We start from the raw sequence: 20377 nt of genomic DNA, 5'->3' as shown, positions 1-20377 counted from the left end.
AAATTGTTTCATTAGTGGCTCATTGTGTAGCTTTAGCTCAAACAATTCACAGTGAAATCTGTGTAAATGCGTAAAGATGGAAAGACTCGTAGCTGTGGCACTGATTCTAAAGTGTCATGCATCGACTGATTACCACATAGGATTACCTTTACATTTCTGGCATTTGGCAGATGCCCTACAATTGAATGTTAAGGGCCTTGCTCAGGGGCCCAGCAGTGGCAGCTTGTTGGACCTGGGATTCGAACTCACAACCTTCCTGATCAGTAGTCCAACTAACTTTTGACAGGAAAATAACTTCAAATATCACATTCTAGATGCGAGGTGGCTCCCATCGTTGTTTTTCTTCTTCGACCAGCAGTCCAGTCTAGCCCGACCCCCTGACCTTCTTCTCTACAGCGCATGTTTTCTTCTCTTCCTCCCGAGACGCTCCATAGACCCGGCGTGCTTCGAGCGCCAGTTTAGCATCTCCTTCTGTAAAAAAAAAAAATTCAAGCGAGGTGATCGGTGTAGTGTGTGTGGTCCTGTCGCCGTCTCTTCTCCTTGTGGGACACTAAACCTTCACGCTTTTCCTATGCAAACAGACGAAACGAAGACGAATAAACCCTACCTGAAAAGCTTCCGCTTGGGCAGGAGCCTCGAATTCATACCACAGCAGCCAACATCACCGTATTTCTTATTATCTTTTTTTTTTTTTTTTGTCTTTTTTTTTTAACAAAACGGGATTTGTTATAACTGAAAATTGACATGAAGTCACTGAGGTTTTTTTTTTTTTTTTTTTTAACTGTATGCTGTATTGTTATAACCTATTAAGATCGATTGTAAAAAAAAAAAAAAAAAAAAAAAAAAAAAAAGGCATGTGTATTAATTCTACACAAGCGTATTTATTATCGTCACACGTGTATATACCTATACATATATTCTATATAAAAATATATCAATGTTTAGATACGTCTCAGGCCCGAAGCTGAGGGCAGAGGAGTCTGTTTTACTTTTAAAAAAAAAAACAAAAAACAGATTAACCTTTTCAGGTCGTTTGTACAGCTCTTTATTTTCCTTCCCTGATGTAGTCTGAAGCTATATTTCCGCTCGCCATAAGCCTTTATATATCACTGAGTTGTACATAGGCACTGACTATAGTAGGCGTGGTGATTATTTATGCACTGAACTCCATTTCGCAGAAGGCACCAGTCCTCGTAGTGTCGGGGATTTTTTTTTTCAGCAAGCTGAAGGAGCTGCGTGGGGGTTTGTAGTTTTTAAAAGGGACTGTCGAAGCTTACGAGTGTTCACTAATAAGTGTGCGATTATTTCTTTCAGCTAAAACATTTCAGCATGTTGACAGTGCCTTTTGTTTGTTTTTGTTTTTGTTTTGTTTTTTTAAAAATATCGAATATTCGTTCCAGTACTGTTTTTAACACTGCCTTGTTCTCTTTCCTTAGGTCCGAGTTTCATATCAGGATTAATTATTACTAAATTATATATTAAAAAATCAATTTAAAAAAATATTCTAAAATATTTTGAATATCAAAAATATAATTAAGAATCATTTTACCAGAAACCAAAATGTTTTTGTTGAATCATGTGTTTTGGATTTATTTCTTTTGCTTAATTTAGTTAGTTATTTTATTTTCAATTTATTTTATTTTATTTATTTTTATTTTTTTCTTCTCCAACACAAATCCAGAATGGCTTCTTCTTCATTATAGACTGGAAAATTAATTTGGAAGAAAAAACAAATTCCATTTAAGTGTATGAAGACTTTAAATAAGGATGTGTTACACAGGGCTTAGCTTCCACGGCTTAAACTTGAGAAAACTGGATCTTAAACCTTTAAATATGTCGATTTTTGTGGGGAAAAAAATCTTTTTATACATTTTATCAGTCTTATTTAATATTATTTTATTTTTATTTGACAAACGTAAGCTAGAAAGTGTGCTGATTTGCTTTTTTTTTTAAAGCAATGTAATTAAATAATTATGAAAGCGTTTAAGGACATTTGTGAATATTTTATTGTCTGAGATTTTTTAATTCAGTGGGTTCAAAGATTTCATTTTATTTTGCACTAAAATTGTATCTTTAGTTTATTAAAGCAGGAAAAACGAATATAGATGAAAGGAGTAGAATTGAACAAAATGTAACCAGCATTCTTTTATTTATTTATATATTTTTGGTCAGGAAATTTTGTAGGACCTCTGCAACTTGCTAATCTATTTGTTTTGCTAACAGCTTGCCTTTTAAATTTCAACACGGAAACCCGGTCAAATTTGATCAGTACTTGTATAAAGTATTAAAGTGATGCTCTTGTCGATTCTTTCTTTTATCAACTATTTCATTCAATTAAATCCATTCAAAATGGAATTTGATTTGAATGGCATATGATTTCTGAGCCCTAAGCAGATTATATTGTAAGGAAAGTACGAATTTTGAACAAGTCCCTGAGCCTAACCTTCTTTTAAAAAAAATAAATAACTTAAATAAATAAGTAAATACTTGTTTTAAGCCTTTTATTTATTTATTTATTTATTTATTTATTTATTTTAATTTTAATTTTCAGTCAAATAAATCTACTTTCATACTTAATTCAGATTTTTACCCTTTTTGAAATTTTTTTCTGTCATTTTTTCTAACGGAAGAATTTTTCCAGATTAAAATTAGTTTCCAGAGCTTACGACTTAAATGGCTTTCAAATGCAACTTTTAGTTTAAAAATGTGCATTTTATCTACGATCCTAATATCGCCTTAAAGATCAATGCAGCCAGAAATTCTCATGCAGCTAACAATCAGTTGCTTTTTGTCGCCTGTCTTTCCCCCGGCTTGAAATATAAATGTTGACCTCTCAGAGAGGAAGTGGACATGGCGTTTTAAACACAATACTGGAACTCGGGCCGTGCGTTTCCACCCGGGTTCGACCCGGCACTCGGCGTTTCTTGTTTTCCTGCCTTTTCTGAGATTTTTTTTACATGTCCGTATGAGTTCTAGCTTTTATTCTAAACTACGGAGCAGGAGGCGTTTTAGTAAAACTCTCACCGTGTGGAATTCTGGGAGGTTCAGTATGAAGTCCTGCTAACATTAACATCTTATTATTATTTCATTTTTATTTTTGAAATGTCTTGTTTTGTGTGAATTTTAACTGTACATAAGAACTCTTCATGGAAACATAGCTCTATGATCTTAGTCTTTTTAATGCACTGTTATTGCTAAACTATTTAGTGGTAAATGAAACAACAACGAAAAGAGAAGAATTTCATGTTTTTTATTGTCTTGTTTTAGGCACTAAAGATACAACGGCTTCTATAACAGCTAGACGGAGTTCTTATTGTAAATGTGTAGAAATATAAAGCCTCTGAATGTTGTATGCAAATAAGTGGGCGGAGCCTGAAGGCCTCCGTCATGTCACTCTGTCTCCCCCCCCCTTTTTTTTCTTTTTTTTTTTACAGAAGATGCATGCGGTTATTTTTATTTATTTTTATTTTGTTTTTATAATAAAAAAATTCTATTTAAAAAACCAACAGCACTTAAAACATCACCATCAACACGCACACATATTCACATCCCGAACAGAGCACTCGGAGGTTCGGTTCCGTCCCAATTCACGGCTCCGTCTTCGGCTCTTGTTTCACAGATCTGTTTAAAATCTTCCTAAATTCCTCTGATTATAAAATCATGTTAAATTTGTCCAACAGATGGAGATTTTCAGACCTTTCAGGCTTTAATATAATAACGGAAAATGTCTTTTGTTAATAATAATAAATCACATGATTATATTCCAACTTAATACTTAAAAATTAAAATAAAAAAATTAAATAAAAAAATTAAATGCCACAAAAAAGGGGATAAAAGAAAAAAAAAAGAATTATTATTATTTATTGTTTTATGCCATTTTAATTTTTATCCAAGCAATTACTTCAAACCTCAGAGATCAGGGTGCAAAAATATTATTATTATTATTATTATTATTATTTTTATTTATTTATTTATTTATTTATTTTTATTTTTTTAAACCAGAAGCTACAAATTTAATCAGTCACATTTTTACAGGTTTCAGCTATATTTATCAAAAACATTTTAGACAGTTAAATGAATTTAGATTTGTATTAATAATATATCTGATATTTATACAAAAAATTGACTTTTCAGCGGGGAAAAAACAACAACAATTTTTTGTACATCTTTTGTATGGACCGAGTTGAACAGATTTACCAGTGTGAGAGAAAAGTAAATGTTTTAAACCTTTTTTTTTTAATTTTACATTTATTTATTTTATATAAACTTTTACCCACACTTTTACCATAGAATTTTTTAAGTAGAATTGTTTTCGATCCTTAAAACCGAAATTGTTTTATTTACCAATCGGAAAATTCTGAGATTAAAATTCTATTCTGATTTTTTTTAAGTTAAAGCTGTATTTACACTCATTCCAATATCCTTTTAGCTCACTGCTAGCTGATTAACATGCTTCTGTGAGATCTTTTGAGTTGTGAAGTCGGAGCGTAACAGAAGATGTGAACATTGGGATGGAGCCGTTCCCTGAAAACACACTGAGGCACCGATTTCCTGCCGTCCTGGATACAGATCCTGTGTCACGTGAGAACGCTGTTTGTTTTCGATCCACAGTGAATCTAAACTTGCATCATTTTGCTGTTATTATGAAGTCAGTATGTAGGAAAACCCTGTACAAATACATTAATGCTAAAATTCTATGTGGCTTTTGTTTGTTCGTGGGGAACGTGTAAATGAGAACACTTTTCACAAGTCTTAAAATCACCGGAGGTGTGAACGTGACGTAACTATACGACATGAATGTTAAATTATTAAGAGATCACTGAGACTTCTCATGCGTAAAAAAGCAAAATTTAATACCTGTCTTTCGTCCGTATTTATCTGCGCTTCGCCCGATCCCGAAGGAAGTGGAACGAATCGCTTCTTGAATGCTAAGTGAATCCGGATGTACGCAAAGTCTAAATCGGCGCCCAAACAGTCCGCATACACACCTATAGGAAATCCTGAATCCTGATTGGACCCCAAGAAAATGGTTCAAGTCCATGTTAACTGTTTTGCTCAAGTGTTTCTGTCTGATTTAGTTAGGGGTGCTAATAGATATGTGCACACATGTCGTCTTGACACGTTTTATGCGTGTTAATTGTTGCGTAACCACACACACACCCACACACACACACACTCACGGACAGACACGTATATTTCATTCTGAAGTAGCTAAGGCAATAGCACAGTGCAGGAACTATAATAAACTGATTTGTACTCTGGCCGCTAGTAGCTTCGTCGTCCTCTTTATCTCACTGTACAAATGACTGTTAAAGGAGAAAAATGTCATGTATATTTATTTTATATCCTCTATTGTAATAAAAACCTCTTTTTTGCTTCAAAATGTCTGTTGATATGGGATCAGGGAAATGTGGTCGCTCATTAATGCTAGGAATAGCATGCTAACATGGTTGACAGAATGTTTATGAAATGTTCCTGAAGTAAAGTATAGGAATCCATGAAATAATCTTAAGCTAACTTGACATCATTTAGAAAAAGTATTTCATACGTTTTCATGTTAATGCTTAGCCAGATAGCTAACGTGCTAAAGATTTCTGAGAGGAATTTTAAGTCGTGTTCATGTTTCGCAACATTTTCTCGCCGCTCACATGTGCAAACTTTTACAAGTAATATTCATAGATGTGAATAAAAAATGCTAATATAACAGATTTTCTGAAGAGTAGTGTTTATAAATTGCACTGCTAATGCTATCTGTACGCCCAATATAAGCTAAAAGGCTTTCTGTGTTAAATTTGTTTGTTGTGCTTATGTAACAGGATTTTACTGCTGATGCTAGCCAGCTAGCTAACATGAGCTAATGAACAAGATGTTGAAGAAAAGAAAGACATTTAAAGAGTTTATAAACCTAACAGCTAACACTAGCTAGACTGCTAGCTTGACAGGATTTCCGTGAGAATGTATAAGGAGCGTCCATACACGTTACTGAAGGAGTGTGTTTATGTCCCCAGGGTCCTACGTTCCCCCCCATTTCTATGCCATATCGGGTAGCAACCGACATCTGACAAAAAAACATTTTGCGTTTCCATAAATAATATTTTATACTGTTGTTAGCTATCATTAGCTAAGATGTACAAAATCCCTGTCAGAATTCCTGTAAAGTTAGTTTATGTTAGCTGGTTGGCTAGCATTAGTTGTAAAGAAATCCTGCCAAGTTAGCTTATGTTAGCCATTTAGCTGGATTTAACAGCTTATCGGCAATTTATAGTTTATGTAACCCTGTCAGGTTAGCTCATATTAGCTAGCTGGCTAGCATCAGTTGAAAAGATTGAAATCATACTTTGACGGAAATCCTGTCAAGTTAGCTTATGTTAGCCATTTAGCTAGCATTAGCAGGTGAGCAGCAGTTTATCATTTATGTATTTGACAATTCTTTCAGAAATCCTGTCAGGTTAGCTCCTATTAGCTAGCTGGCTAGCATAATAGGAGCTAGTTAAAAAGATTAAATATTATTCCATGACAGAAATCCTGTCAAGTTAATGTTAACCATTTAGCTTATGTTAGCCATTTAGCTTACATTAGCAGTTTATCAGCAGTTTATCATTTACGTGTATATGACAACAGTTCTCTCAGAAATCCTGTCAAGTTAGCTTATGTTATGTCATTTGCTGTAAAGATTGAATGTCATGCTATGACAGAAATCCTGTCAGGTTTGTTAGCCATTTAGCTTATGTCAGCTATTTAGCTTATGTTAGCCATTTAGCTTACATTAGCAGTTTATCAGCAGTTTATCATTTACGTATATATGACAGCAGTTCTCTCACAATTCCTGTCAGGTTAGCTTATATTAGCTAGCAGGCTAAAGTGAGCAGTAATGTTTATAATTTTTCAACTTTTTAATATTTGACTTAAAATTCCTGTCAGAAATCCTGTCAGGTTAGCTCATGCTAACCCAAACCCTAGCTCATTTAGCCTCTGCTGACCAGTTTTGTCCTTTTTCATGATGAGAAAGTGCACAATAATAAATAACGATGTGTGTTGTGTATTTACAAAAATATCATTTAAATTATGTTAAGCTAATCTCCATGTTCTTTACTTTACAGTTACTATTTCTGCCACAGGGTGTCACTGATAAAGTTCTCTGCGGTCAAGTCTGTTCGGGATCCGGGCCAGTGGGTGGTCAGATTCCTCTTGTGTGTGTGTGTGTGTGTGTGTGTGTGTGTGTGTTAAAGAGCATAGGAGCACAGTCAGCAAGACCTGTCTGTCAGATACAGTGACTCTCTTGCATCCTTAGGTAACACAGTACACCACTACACACACACACACACACACACACACACACACTATGGTCCATTTTTCCTCTGTAATTTAATCTCTGATTCTAAACTATAACTTTATTATCGTATATGAACAGTAACATCCGCAGTATTGCTGAATTCTGAGCTCTGATTGGTCAGAAGGTGTTGATTAGTTTCACAGGTTTAAATTACTGCACTCCTAATATATTCGTCGTTTCTATGGTAACAGTTTCCATATAAGTGAAAGGGTTTTAAACAAGCTTCAATTTATTTAATCAGCCTGGTCAAGGCAGAACTGTTTATATTCAAATTTTATTTGTATTTATATTGTATTAATATTATTCACATACGCAGTCATTCACAGATAATCTCAGAAATCCTGTCAAGTTAGCTTAAACTAGCTAGCTGTCTAGCATTAGCTGTATAGATTGAATGGCATGCTATGACAGAAATCCTGTCAAGTTTATGTTAGCCATTTAGCTCATGTTAACCATTTTGCTGGCATTAGCAGTTTATCAGCAGTTTATCATTTATGTATATGACAACAGTACTCTCAGAATTCCTGTCAGCTTAGCTAGCTGGCTACCACTAGGTGTAAAGATTGAATATCATGCTATGACAGAAATACACACGCTAAAAATTTCCTGTCAGGTTTGTATCTTTTAGCCACCTAACTAGCCTTTGCAGTAAAGATCGTAAAAATTCATAACTGAAACTTTAAAAAGTTACCTCAGATTAGCTCTTTATAGCAAGCTGGCTGCTTGTAGCTGGGTTTCAAGATGTTTTCTTACAATATCCTGTTAGGATTCTTAGCCAGACCTGTCCAGGGTGTACCGCTGCCTTTCGCCCTATGTGCCCCCCCGTGACCCTAATTAGGAATAAGCAGGTATAGACAATGGATGGATGGATGGATTCTTAGCCATCCGACTAGCATTAGCAGAAAATACTGTAGACTTTACCTCAGAAATTAGCTTGAATGAATAGTATTAGAGGGACAGCATGGTGGCTTAGTGGTTAGCACTGTTGCCTCACAGCAAGAAGTTCCTGGGTTCAAATCCCAGGTTCAAACAGACAGGGGCCTTTCTGTGTGGAGTTTGCATGTTCTCCCCTGCATGGGTTTACTCCGGGTACTCCGGTTTCCTCCCACAGTTTAAAATCGTACATTAGGTTGATTGGTAATTATAAATTGCCCATAGGAGTGAGTGTGTGTGGTTGTCTGTCTGTATGTGTGGCCCTGTGATGGACTGGTGACCTGTCCAGGGTGTACCCCTGCCTTTCGCCCTATGTGTGCTGAGACCCCCATGACCCTAATTAGGAATAAATTGGGTATAGACAATGGATGAACGACGTAAACGTAAATGAAATTGTTTTAAAGGTAAATCCTCACGGTTCAGATATTAGCATATTAGCGGTCAAGCTAGCATCTCAGAGATGGACAGAATCCTGGAGCGAGTGCGGTGTAGTTTAAACGTAATAAAGAAAAACAAGCCGAATGCGAAAGAAAGAAACGAACGAGTGAAGGCGAAGGCCAGCATTATAAACCATTTAACCGATAATAAAAAGCACACGCAGTACTCATACAAACGGACCGATTTCAGCAGCGAGAGAACTATATCAATCGCACGTGACAGTCGAATTAGACTAACTCCTCACATGTAATTATTTAAAACTTGATTCATAAAGTATGCTCCGTTTTTGGTTCCAGACATCTCAAGGTGTGCCACATAAAACCGAGTGAACGTTAAAGTTAATGATGACAATAAAAAAAAGAGGGGAACAAAAGAAAAAGAAAAAAAAAAACCCACCCGGCACTCGTTAATGATATTAAACGTAACCTTTTAACGACGCGGTCTGTGGAGGAATGTTTCGGATTGGGATTAGCGTTACGGAGTCGCCGTGATCCTGCGAGGACCGCAGTCGGCTTCGGAGCTTCTGGAATGTTCTGTCTCATGTGTCTGGTCACTAACGGGGATTAGAGGGGGAGCAGATTCCTGACTGCACCACAGACACACACACACACACACACATTGACCCAAAGCCTAAATTGTACCTGGCAGTGCTTCCTTTTACACATCACACTAGCGTATTTTAGTATTATCTAACAATTAAGTGAGAATGAAGCATCATCAAATATGCACAAGGAAAGGTAGTAGCTTAGTGGGTAAGGGGTTGGGCTACTCAGTTGTATAAAATGAGATAAGTTGTAAGTCGCTCTGGATAAGAAATGTAAGATACCGCGATAAATTATTTTATCCTAGCAAGCAAGCAATGTGGCATAGCCAGTCCACCTCACAACATGTTTTTGGATGTTGGAGGAAACCAGAGAACCCCGAGGAACCCCACGTGGACATAGAGAACGTGCCAAACTTCGATCAGACAGTAACCCGAGCTCAGGATCTGACCCCGAGGACCCTGGAGCTGTGATCTACAACGAACATTATTTGCCAACATCACCTGAGTGGTAATGGTCCAGTGCAACGTTCTGGTTCCTACCATTACAACCAGCACATGGAATCTTTCCAAAATCTCTGTTGTGTGCTACTGATGCCGCGGACAGAGATTAGAGTCTTCCTTTAATAGCACATAACAATGTTATTACTATCAGGTGTTTTTACACTGCGTAGATATTGGTTTGGAATGTACGCTGGAAGCACTGGGATGAGCGGAAGATGTTCTGTGAGAGCGCCGGCCACTGTTACAGGCTCGTGCTGGACAGCGGGTCCGGCCGCTCAAAAGGCGTCTTTGTTGGGAACCCGGAGCGTGACTCATCAAATATGAGCATGTGTAAGAGAGAGAGAGAGAGAGAGAGCTGGAAAGAGCGTACAAGACGATCAAACCACCCACACAAGTTCCCGAGAATCTGTGTGTGTGAGTGTGTGTGAGTAAAGGATTCTCAGGATTCTGTTTTGCTGAGTCAGTGTGGCTGAGTGTGTTTGAGTAAATGGATAAGACAAACAACTAAAGGTACTGGACAGATTTTCCTCTCATCTGCTGGGGGTAGGTTTGTGGGGTGGGGGGTGGGGGTGTGACTCTTCCCTCCCATGCTTTGTGTGTCAGAAGGTCTCTGCGGGTTAGCTTGTGTGTGTGTGTGTGTGTTGGGACTCAAAATGCCAAATGCCAAGTATCCACCCAGCTGACAGGAAAACAAATACGTGCTGGTCTTTCCAAGCGGTGCCTCACAATAGATGAAAGATGTTAGCAAGCGATGGTAAGCAGGCCACGCTAAACTGCAGTGTGGCGTAAAATGGGAGTTTAAGAGGCGAATGAATTCAGTAAAGTTTTTTTTTTTTATAACAGAATAGTAATATGTTTTAATTGTTCTGAAATGTGCATGGAATTTGAAAGTCACTATACATTCAAAATAATGGTTGATGAAAAATGCTTTGTGACTTTATCAGAAGCAGATCTGGTGACCTCACGTGGGGTCAAGACCTTAAGGTTTTGTGTTCAGATTTCAGTGACTTAACTAATCAGCTAGCTAAGCACAGTGGAAACAGGAAAACCAGTAACGTGTGAAAGACAGGGAGGACAGTTTTTTGGGTTGAATCATTATTTTGAAATTACAGATTTTTCACATAACATCGTGCACATGTTCAGGAAGAACAATGCGAAACTGTTATACAGCGATCAGGCATAACATTATGACCTGCCTAATGTTGTGTTGGTCCCCCTTTTACTGACCCGTCCTGCACGGTGTATTCTGACACCTTTCTGTCAGAACCAGCTTGAACCTCTTTAGCAATCCGAGCAGCTCGTCTGTTGGATTGGATCACACGGTCTAGCCTTCACTCCCCATGTGCATCAATGAGCCTTGGCTTTTTTGGCACTTTTGATAGATACTGACCACTGCAGACCGGGAACACCCCACAAGAGCTGCAGTTTTGGAGATGCTCTGATCCAGTGGTCTATCCGCCATCACAATTTGTCCCTTCGTCAAACTCGCTCAAATCCTTACGCTTGTCCATTTTTCCTGCTTCTAACATCAACTCTGAGGACAAAATGTTCACTTGCTGCCTAATATATCCCACCTACTAACAGGTGCCATGATGAGGAGATACTCAGTCTTATTCACTTCACCTGTCACTGGTCATAATGTTATACCGGATCGGTGTATAATTCATTAGTCCGTGTGATGCGGATAACATGGACGTTTGTTTTCATTTGTGATGAAATGGAAAATACATGAACAGAAACATTACTAGACTTTTATACCACAGCGATTTCCCAATAACTTGAATATTTCACTTGTTCAGGAACAACACGTTGTACCTTTTAGAGGGCGGGTTTAATGTTGTGAAACGTCTGAGACAAGTCAGTTCCTGTTACCATTCTCTCGCCAGCCTCTCTCTCTCTCTCTCTTTCAAAAAGTCTGTCATTTCACTGAGAAAACAGACGCGTAACTGAGGCCGAGAGCTCTAACCACCGAGACTCCTTCCAGAAACGTTAAATAAATGCAACTCCTAAGAAGCGCAAACAACACATCAGCCTATACATTACACACACACACAAGTCCCTGTTATATTAACCTTCTTTTGTCCAAGCCCTGCTGTTACATGAATAATAACTGGCACCATCTGACCAATCAGATCCCAGCCTGCAGGTTGTTACGTCATAGTAAAGCGTTTTACGACATAACATGGGGGGGATTTCGCATGTACGTACGCGGGTTTCTGTTTCTTTGCTAATTCTCTGTTTTATAGTTCTATAATTAACAAAGGTGTGATTTAATACAGAGTTAAAAACAAGTTAAGGGTATAAAGTTCATTCTTTAAGGTGATTAAAGAAACCAAAGAGAGGATGTAGGCATAGATATATATATATATATAATTATTTATTATTAATATTATTATATTATTATTTTATAAATACATTTTATATATATAATTAATAATTATATATATATATATATATATATATATATATATATATATATATATATATATATATATATGTATGTTTTTATTATTATTATTATTTATTTTATTTATTTATTTTTGATATATTCAAGTTGTAAATAGCTTAGCTTAACAGGCGTGCACGTGCTACTACTAGAAGTTTCCTGCTCTCGCCCCCTTTAAGAAAGAGGTGGTGGTGGTGGGGAGGGGAGAAGTCTCGCGATAGCCGCGCGCGCGGCCGCCATATTGCGCGACGGTTATTTTGATTCGTATGTGTCGGAAGCGAGGAAAAAAAAAGGAAAAAGAAAAAGACTAGTGGGGGGGGGGAAGGAGAAAATAATAAAGAAGAGGAGTGAAGGATTAAAGGAAACGGAAGAAGAAGAGAAGTTTGTGTGAGTAAAACAAAAAAGTTAAGAAATCCCCCGGAGTGTGTGAAAGATAGAGTGAAGGGGGGGGGGCGACGTACAGACTCGGTAAGCCCCCCACCACCACCACCACCACCACCAACCCCCCCACACCCCCGGACTCTGAAGTAAAGTTACGCCGTCCTCAGCGCACTTAGGCCCGGCTCCGAGTTCCTCCTCCTGCCCGGCCCTGACACTGACACCGACACCGAGACGGAGACAGACGGAGAGAAGCCTCGGTCTCGGGCGGCTCCGGTGTGGAAGGCGGCCCGGGGAGCGGCGGCGGACACGGACACGGTAAAGAAAGAAAAGTAAAGCGAAAATAAATAGCATTGTGATTGATGAGACATTTCTGAACATATTTGCTGCGTCCGAGAGAAGGCGAGCTGTTTATCAGGGGCCTAACTGTAAACTGTCGTGTTTTTCCCCCTTCTTCTTCTTCTTCTTCTTCTTCTTCTCTTCCCTCCTGTTTAGCTTAGCTCTGTGCAAAAAAAACCTGGAAAAAAGTTTTCCAGATGACGGATTTACAGTAAACCACACTTCTCTAGCTCTTCTGGAAATCTCTGGGATGTTTATAAACCTGTGTTTTTAACTTTTATTCATGCAACTTCACGTGCTGCCCTGCTTCTTTTCCTTTTCTTTTTTTAAGGTACGCACTGCGCTTTAGCTTCGTGCTAATCTCTCTCTCTCTCTCTCTCTCTCTCTCTCTCTCTCTCTCTACAGCAACTGTAAATGGGGCTGTTTTTTATTTAATTATTTTTCTTTTTTCATTATTAGTTTATTTAACTAGGTTTAATCTTGAGCTTGTGGAACATCACATCATACAGCTAGTGTCATGAGTAATAATAATAATAATAATAAACAAGAATGTAAATAATACATTTGATAGTTTCTTAGATAGCTAGCAAACCTTCTGTACATCAGTAGTGTTTACATGGAGAAAGTTCCAGAAACTCTCCAGCTTTGTTTCTGTGTTATCCTAGTAGCTTTTTATTATTATTTTCTAATTAATCATCAGAGATCTTAAAGCTGCCGTTGTGTAACGCAGTTAGTAAAGTGTTCATTATTTTAAAAGAAAATTGTGCAGAATTTATTGGATTTCATTAAGCAGGTTGAATTCGTGTTTTGTTTCTGCGTCCCTGTGTTTATTCGGCATTATTTTCTTAAAAAAGGAAAAAAAAAAATTTAAATCCACCATAAAAGATGAATTCTTTGCTGTTTATTGAATCATCTGATAACTAATTGGAAACCTTCACACTTGGAATATTTATTTATTTATTTGTTTGTTTGACACTAAAATTTTTGGCCAACAAAAAAAATATTTTTTACCACATTATTTTTTTTATATTAGATTTCTTTACCTCATTATTTTTTACCTCAGTGTTTTTCACCCCAGTATTTTTTACCTCTGTATTTTTTACCTCAGTGTTTTTCACCCCAGTATTTTTTACCTCCTGTATTTTTTACCTCAGTGTTTTTCACCCCAGTATTTTTTACCTCCTGTATTTTTTACCTCCTGTATTTTTTACCTCAGTGTTTTTCACCCCAGTATTTTTTACCTCTGTATTTTTTACCTCAGTGTTTTTCACCCCAGTATTTTTTTACCTCTGTATTATTTTTACCTTTGTATTTTCTTTAGATCAGAATTTTTTATTAGATTTCTTTTGCCTCAGTATTTTTTTACCTCAGTATTTTTCACCTGTGTTTTTTCACATCAGTATTTTTTACCTCAGTATTTTTCCCCCTGTATTTTTTTTACCTCTATATATTTTTTTTTTTTACCTCAGAATGTTTTATACTGGAATATTTCACCTCAGTATTTTTTACCCCAGAATTTTTTATATTACAATTTTTTACCTCAGTATTTTTTTTCCTCTGTACGGCACCAACAGGATCATCAGACATCAGCTTCGTATCGAATGATCTGAAATCGTACCAGAAAAAACGATCCATAATCTCCATCGTCTTTAGTTTGAGTCGCCTGACCTCTGCTGATTTGCCTCTTGGGTCTTTCGTGCCTTTTTTGTTGTCCGTCGTCTTTAAACTTTTCTAATATGTGAAGTAGATGTTATGTATAGATGTGTTATTACCTGTGTTATAACATGGATTTAATAAAAAAAAAATTGACTCCATAGACGAATCGTATAGAGTTCAGAGCATGTTCATTTTCACTTATCTATAGAAATATTTGGAATGTAAATTTGTTTTTTTAGAATATTGTAGAATTGTCCAACATGGACAAAGTTTAGAAAATAAATTTAGAATTTAAAATAGAATATTTTTCCTTTTAGTTGTAATCACAATAAAGAGACTAATAATTATAATAATAACAATAATAATACTGACTGGATGAAGCGGATCAGTCTGTGTTCTTGCTATCCCCGCCCACTTTTCATGATGTCATGGCCGGCCCCCTTTCGTAGCTTCACTCAGCTGCCTTTCCTATTACGGCGTTCATAAAACGTTAAAAACCTTCATATTAAAGTGAGTGTGATGGTTTTATGATTCTGGTGAGACGTTAGCGTTTGTATTTTCTCGCTTGCCGCTTCCTGACGTCGTGATTCCTGGACTCGGAGTCCCAGGATGCATTGCAGCTCTATGGCACAAAGGATCTTATTGGTGGCTTTTTGCTGATCGACGAGGTGGAGAAAGGATGCTGAGAGAAAGAAAGAGAGAGAGACATAAAGAAAAAACGAGAATGAGAGAGAGAGATCGAGAGAGCAGTGGGCAGGATAAAGTACTAAAGCGCTGCTGGATCGCTGTCTTGAAGCAGTAAAGGTGTAATCCCACTGCCCCACTGTCAGAACAGCATTGTGGGTAACAAAATTAAACAACATGATCATACAAAACTGAGAATCATGACACGATCATTTTTTTTTAAAAGAGTCGTTTCTATACAGTATAATTCTGAGTATTGTGCAAACGCTCGACATAACCATTCAATAATCGATTAATAAAGGTAGGAATGTGTTCACTGGGAGCTTTCTTCATCATCGCTGGTGAATCAGAAGACACTGCAACATCCAGCTGACTTAAAGCTCACGCTCCAGGCCGAGAGATTTGGTTTTGTGTTTGAATGAATCACAGCGCGCCCAAGATCCAACAAAAACAACTCCTTTCAGTCAAAATAACACCGACCTCAAACATCTAGTGCTTCAGCGCCGCACAGCGCACGCAGCCCAGTCACCATCGTCCACCTCGCTTCAGTAGATCTGGAGGGAATCGCAGCTGAGTGACGTTTCATTCATTTGCACAGTTTGGTGTTATTTCGACCTCGCCATGCCTTTACTCAGTTACCATTTAATTAGCAAAGATTACTAATCCCCCTTCAAGAAGAGAAGGCTACAGTGCTGAATATCAATCCCAGTCTACAGCGAAAATAGGACCAGGCTGTTGAATTTGACATCAGAGTGGTGTATGGATGTTAATAAGCGTGTGTGTGTGGTTTTTGTGGTGAGCGTAAGGTCTTTTGTTGCATATGTTTCCTAAATGATGTTTTGATTCCCATCGCGAGTCCCTTGTAATTATCTGCCTGGAGCTTCAATACCAGTAAAACTTTCCCTCCTGAAGCCAGCAGCCATTCATCAACACATCCCTGTGTTATATTTAGCTCCGGAAGTTTCTACACAGAGACGACATGCGACAGGACAGCTGCATAAGGTTGAGTAGTTTTTGACAACAAAATGCAACAAAAAACAAGCCGAGAACTACAGTCTACAGTCACCGAGCAGGTTTATCGGCTTTAGCTAAACCGATTCTCCGTACGATTCTCCGAGTGAGGGGCATAGCGGCCAGACATCCGCCTGTTTTCGAAGTGTGATTTCATCAACAGAATGACGTTTTCTCACCAGGTTCATCACCATGGGTTCATCTACGTCCTCTCGTTCAACAGAGACATAATGAAGTCAGATTTCATGCTAATTTTGTGGCTTCTACTGCTTATTTTTCTATCCAGGAGAAATGATTGATAGGCCACACCCACATGTGACAAACTACAAACATCGTAGAGTTGGGATTAGTCTTGGGTTTGTGATTTTATTTTAAATAGAAGAAAAGCTTTTAATGGCTTTCACGTTACTCGGTAACAAAGCTTGTTACAATGGAGAAACTCCAGCAGCCTGACGGTAAAATTATCGCCCTCTGTGTGTGTGTGTGTCTGTGTGTATGTGTGTGTGTGTGCTCATTTTTGCGTACGTTTAACGAATGCCGCTGAGGCCAACTCAAATATGTGAAGCTTTGTGTTGTTTGTCTGTGTTGCGCTCTCATCACGGTCACGTTTTCCATCACACTAGTTAGCTCCCGAGTATGCTGTGCATCCTGTGCTAATCCGCAACATAAAAAGTAATTAGCGCCGATGAGTGCAGCGTGGGTTTTGATGGGTCACGGCATGGAAGCGCTCCGTAATGGCAGGAGCTCGGCACGGCAGGCGGCAGCGGCTTCCCGGGGCTGCCGAACAGAGCCGCTTTCCAGAAGGAGAGTATGTGTTTATTACGGGTGGCACGAAGGCAGTTGCGCAAGTCTTAATTACTAAACACAGACACGAGCACACGCAGCACAGAGCCCAACACTGGAGGTGTTGTGTGGCGCCTCGGCCCATAGCGTCCTGTAACCGTCTTCTGTAAAAGCTGTGACTTTAAAAAATACAAACGTGTAAATGTAATCTAAATAGACAAAAGGCTCTTTATATACAGCTCCAAGTCTATGTGAATGAGATTGTATACACTTGTATGTGAGCGCTTTGTGCCGTTGTTTCAGTCCATTTCTGGTGCTGGATATCAGATGGGTGGGGTCTGTAGTCAGTTTAGGTCTCATGTTTTAAAGATCACAGTAATGCTGATTTAGTTACTGAGGTTATTTAATCCTGATCAGTTTGTGGCTCTGGTGAGCTTAACCACCTAAATAATGACTGAGATCATCTTTGTTAACTTTCCACCTCGTCAAATATGATTTCATTCTGTCAGTCTGTCTCATTATCAGTCTGTCCCTCTGTCAGTTGGTTGTTTTATTCACACAGTTACTGTCACAGCCAGTCTGTCGCTCTGTTGTCTGTCTGTTTCTCACACAGTTACACTCTGTCAGTCCTGTCTCTCTGTCATCCCTGTCAGTCCTGTCTCTCTGTCATCCCTGTCAGTCCTGTCTCTCTGTCATCGCTGTCAGTCCTGTCTCTCTGTCATCCCTGTCAGTCCTGTCTCTCTGTCATCGCTGTCAGTCCTGTCTCTCTGTCATCCCTGTCAGTCCTGTCTCTCTGCCATCCCTGCCGCTCTGTTAGTCCTCTCTCTGTCAGTCCTGTCTCTTTGTTAGTCCTGTTGCTCTGTCATCTCTGTCTCTGTCATCCCTGTCTTTCTGTCATCTCTGTCAGTCTTGTCTCTCTGCCATCCCTGTCTCTGTCAGTCCTGTCTCTCTGTCATCCCAGTCTTTCTGCCAGCCTTGTCTCTGTCTCTCTGTCATCCCTGTCAGTCCTGTCTCTCTGTCATCCCAGTCTTTCTGCCAGCCTTGTCTCTGTCTCTCTGTCATCCCTGTCAGTCCTGTCTCTCTGTCAGTCCTGTCTTTGTATCAGCCTGACTTTTGCACGCTGCCATGCAGGACCCTCGGAATAAGACGTTATTTATTAGAAGATAATGTATCATAACGAGCACGTTCACATAAACTTGCGATTCTCAGCCTCAGTCCTGAACTGAATTGACACTTCCTGACCAATCAGATTTGAGAATTCAGTGCTGCTCTCTGAAATAAACCACTGTATCACATTTTCAAGGCCTTTCTCTGACCGATGCAGTGATGGTGAGACATTTACCAAATGGTACAAGCGTACAAGGTGAGGTTGGGAGCGTAGCTGCACATCTGTGTGAAGGTACATTGTGTTCACACACACACACACACACACACACACACACTCACCCACCCACACTGCCTCCTCTCCTTTTTCATCCCGTGTTACTTTTACCAGGAGAGAGCGAGCCACGAGAAAATATTAGGATTAATCCTTGCCAAGCACGGGAGGTCGGGTTTTTGACAAACTTGTTTTGAGGTTGTTCTGTTCTGCAGAGCAAGCTTCAGCCTGCTGCACTAGATCTGTTTCCCCCACATCAACCGCTCACTCGTTAAATCCTTCAGACGCTACTCAGTTCCTTATATCTGTCAGAGTGGTTTGCTTCTGTCGCGCTGCTGTTTATTTTTCCATTTGTGGCCTTTCTGACGCCCGTGCCAGAGCCTCTCAACATGGCCGACTCTCTCTCTCTCTCTCTCTCTCTCTCTCTCTCTCTCTCTCTCTCTCTCTCTCTCTCTCTCTGTCTCTCTCTCGGTTTTCAGTTATCTCTCTGCGTCTCGCTGCAGCTCTTGCCTCAGCAGTATGGACGTAAACACACTTGGGTTTGTGAACTGTAGATAAGAAAGGCGTCGTTGGAATACCAGAGCAGAGTCTCTTCTAAAGTGACAAACGTCAAGAAAGGGGTCAGAGCCAGAGGTGGCATTGTGCTGAAATGAATGAAAAAATGATTGTTTACTTTGTCCTCCCATCCTTCAAATAAGCTCTGGTGCTAAAAATTGGGATTCTGGTTTTGCAGTGGTGTATCATCCCGTATCTTCTATGATGCCTGGTCCTGATTTGGGTCTCCATTCTGATCAGTCAGGATGCTTTGATTTATTCTCTATAACAGCAGCTCAGACTGTAGTGCAAAAAAATAACCACAGGTTTATATGAATGTTGTTTCTATAGCAACAGCTCACTCATGGAGACTTGTGTACCAAATGGACCATGTAAATAAGATGCTTCGGAATGATGGATGAAACGCGTTAATCAATGCGAGTTTTATTAACTGATGCGATGTAAGAGGAATAAAACGCATTCATCAGGACATGCCGTTATAGTACAACTTTGCCATGGTAACGGTAAACCCGCATCGTTATCAGCTTCCCCTGACAGCATCATAACACCGAGCGTTCACGTCACCCACTGAAAGCTAGCCTGAAGTGCTAGTAAGAATACAGAAGTTACTGGGCTTCAAGCAGCATGCTGAACTTTACTCAGCGCTACGTTGTTAAGAGTCTGATGGATCCAAGTTTATCGGCGTGCGGAAGCTCGGGTCGTTCCTTCAGCCTGAGTCTCGTTAGCGTGCTCGCTCTGCCTATCGGAGTAACCGCTCCTGATGAAAACCTCCTGTTTCCAGGGCAGCTTTCAGGCCATTCCATCAGCTGCCAGTTACACATTCATCAGAGTGTGTGTGTGTGTGTGTGTTTGTAAATCTGCTGAATGTAAAAGCCTTTTGTACGGAAGGTATATTGATAAACTGATCATCTGTGTGTGTGTGTGTGTGTGTTTGTTGCTTTCAGGGCCCTTGATCTTAAAGTGGCTGAGGATCGAGTTCCTCTTTCGTTGATGCGAGTGTGTGTGCGGTTAACCTCTACTTGACGACAAAGGTGTCATTATAGCTCATCGTTTTGCTGGAGGGTGAAGTGTGTGGATCTAATTTATTCAAAAACAAAGAACAATGTGAGCACTCAGAGAGAGAGAGAGAGAGAGAGAGAGAGAGAGAGACTGAGGGCTGTATCAAGACCTGTCATATTCTACTTTGTACTCTTGCCTTCACCTCGACTACCAAGGAAAAAAAAAATGAGGGGAAAATATCACGTTTGGCCGCGCTCTCAGGACGAGTAAATACAAGTAAAGCAGCAGCTGGATGATTTGTGCACTCGCAAGCTCTAGTTCCAGCTCCAGGCTAAATCTGTTCCACTGGCTGCTAAAAGAAGGAAAGAAATAAGCACCAAGTGCTAAACAAAGATATAT

At 39.1% G+C, this 20377-nt stretch overlaps 1 protein-coding gene across 4 annotated transcripts in view; it reads left to right on the top strand.

The window, feature by feature from the left end:
- The first annotated feature begins 12430 nt into the window (after positions 1-12430).
- Positions 12431-20377, top strand: part of tab2 (TGF-beta activated kinase 1 (MAP3K7) binding protein 2) — a 33260-nt gene continuing 25313 nt past the window's right edge. For 2 of the 4 annotated variants that reach the window (XM_058391815.1, XM_058391817.1), the window contains exon 1: positions 12433-12891. The gene's annotated coding sequence lies outside the window, so the exon portion shown is untranslated. Of the gene's footprint in view, positions 12906-20377 lie in introns of all 4 variants that reach the window. The other 2 variants (XM_058391819.1, XM_058391816.1) reach the window with 2 other exon arrangements.

Source organism: Hemibagrus wyckioides, linkage group LG06 (genome assembly GCF_019097595.1).
Source record: "Hemibagrus wyckioides isolate EC202008001 linkage group LG06, SWU_Hwy_1.0, whole genome shotgun sequence".
Lineage (NCBI taxonomy): Eukaryota > Metazoa > Chordata > Actinopteri > Siluriformes > Bagridae > Hemibagrus > Hemibagrus wyckioides.
The sequence above is the reverse complement of the archived record's forward strand: the minus strand, read 5'-3'. Positions and strand labels throughout refer to the sequence as shown.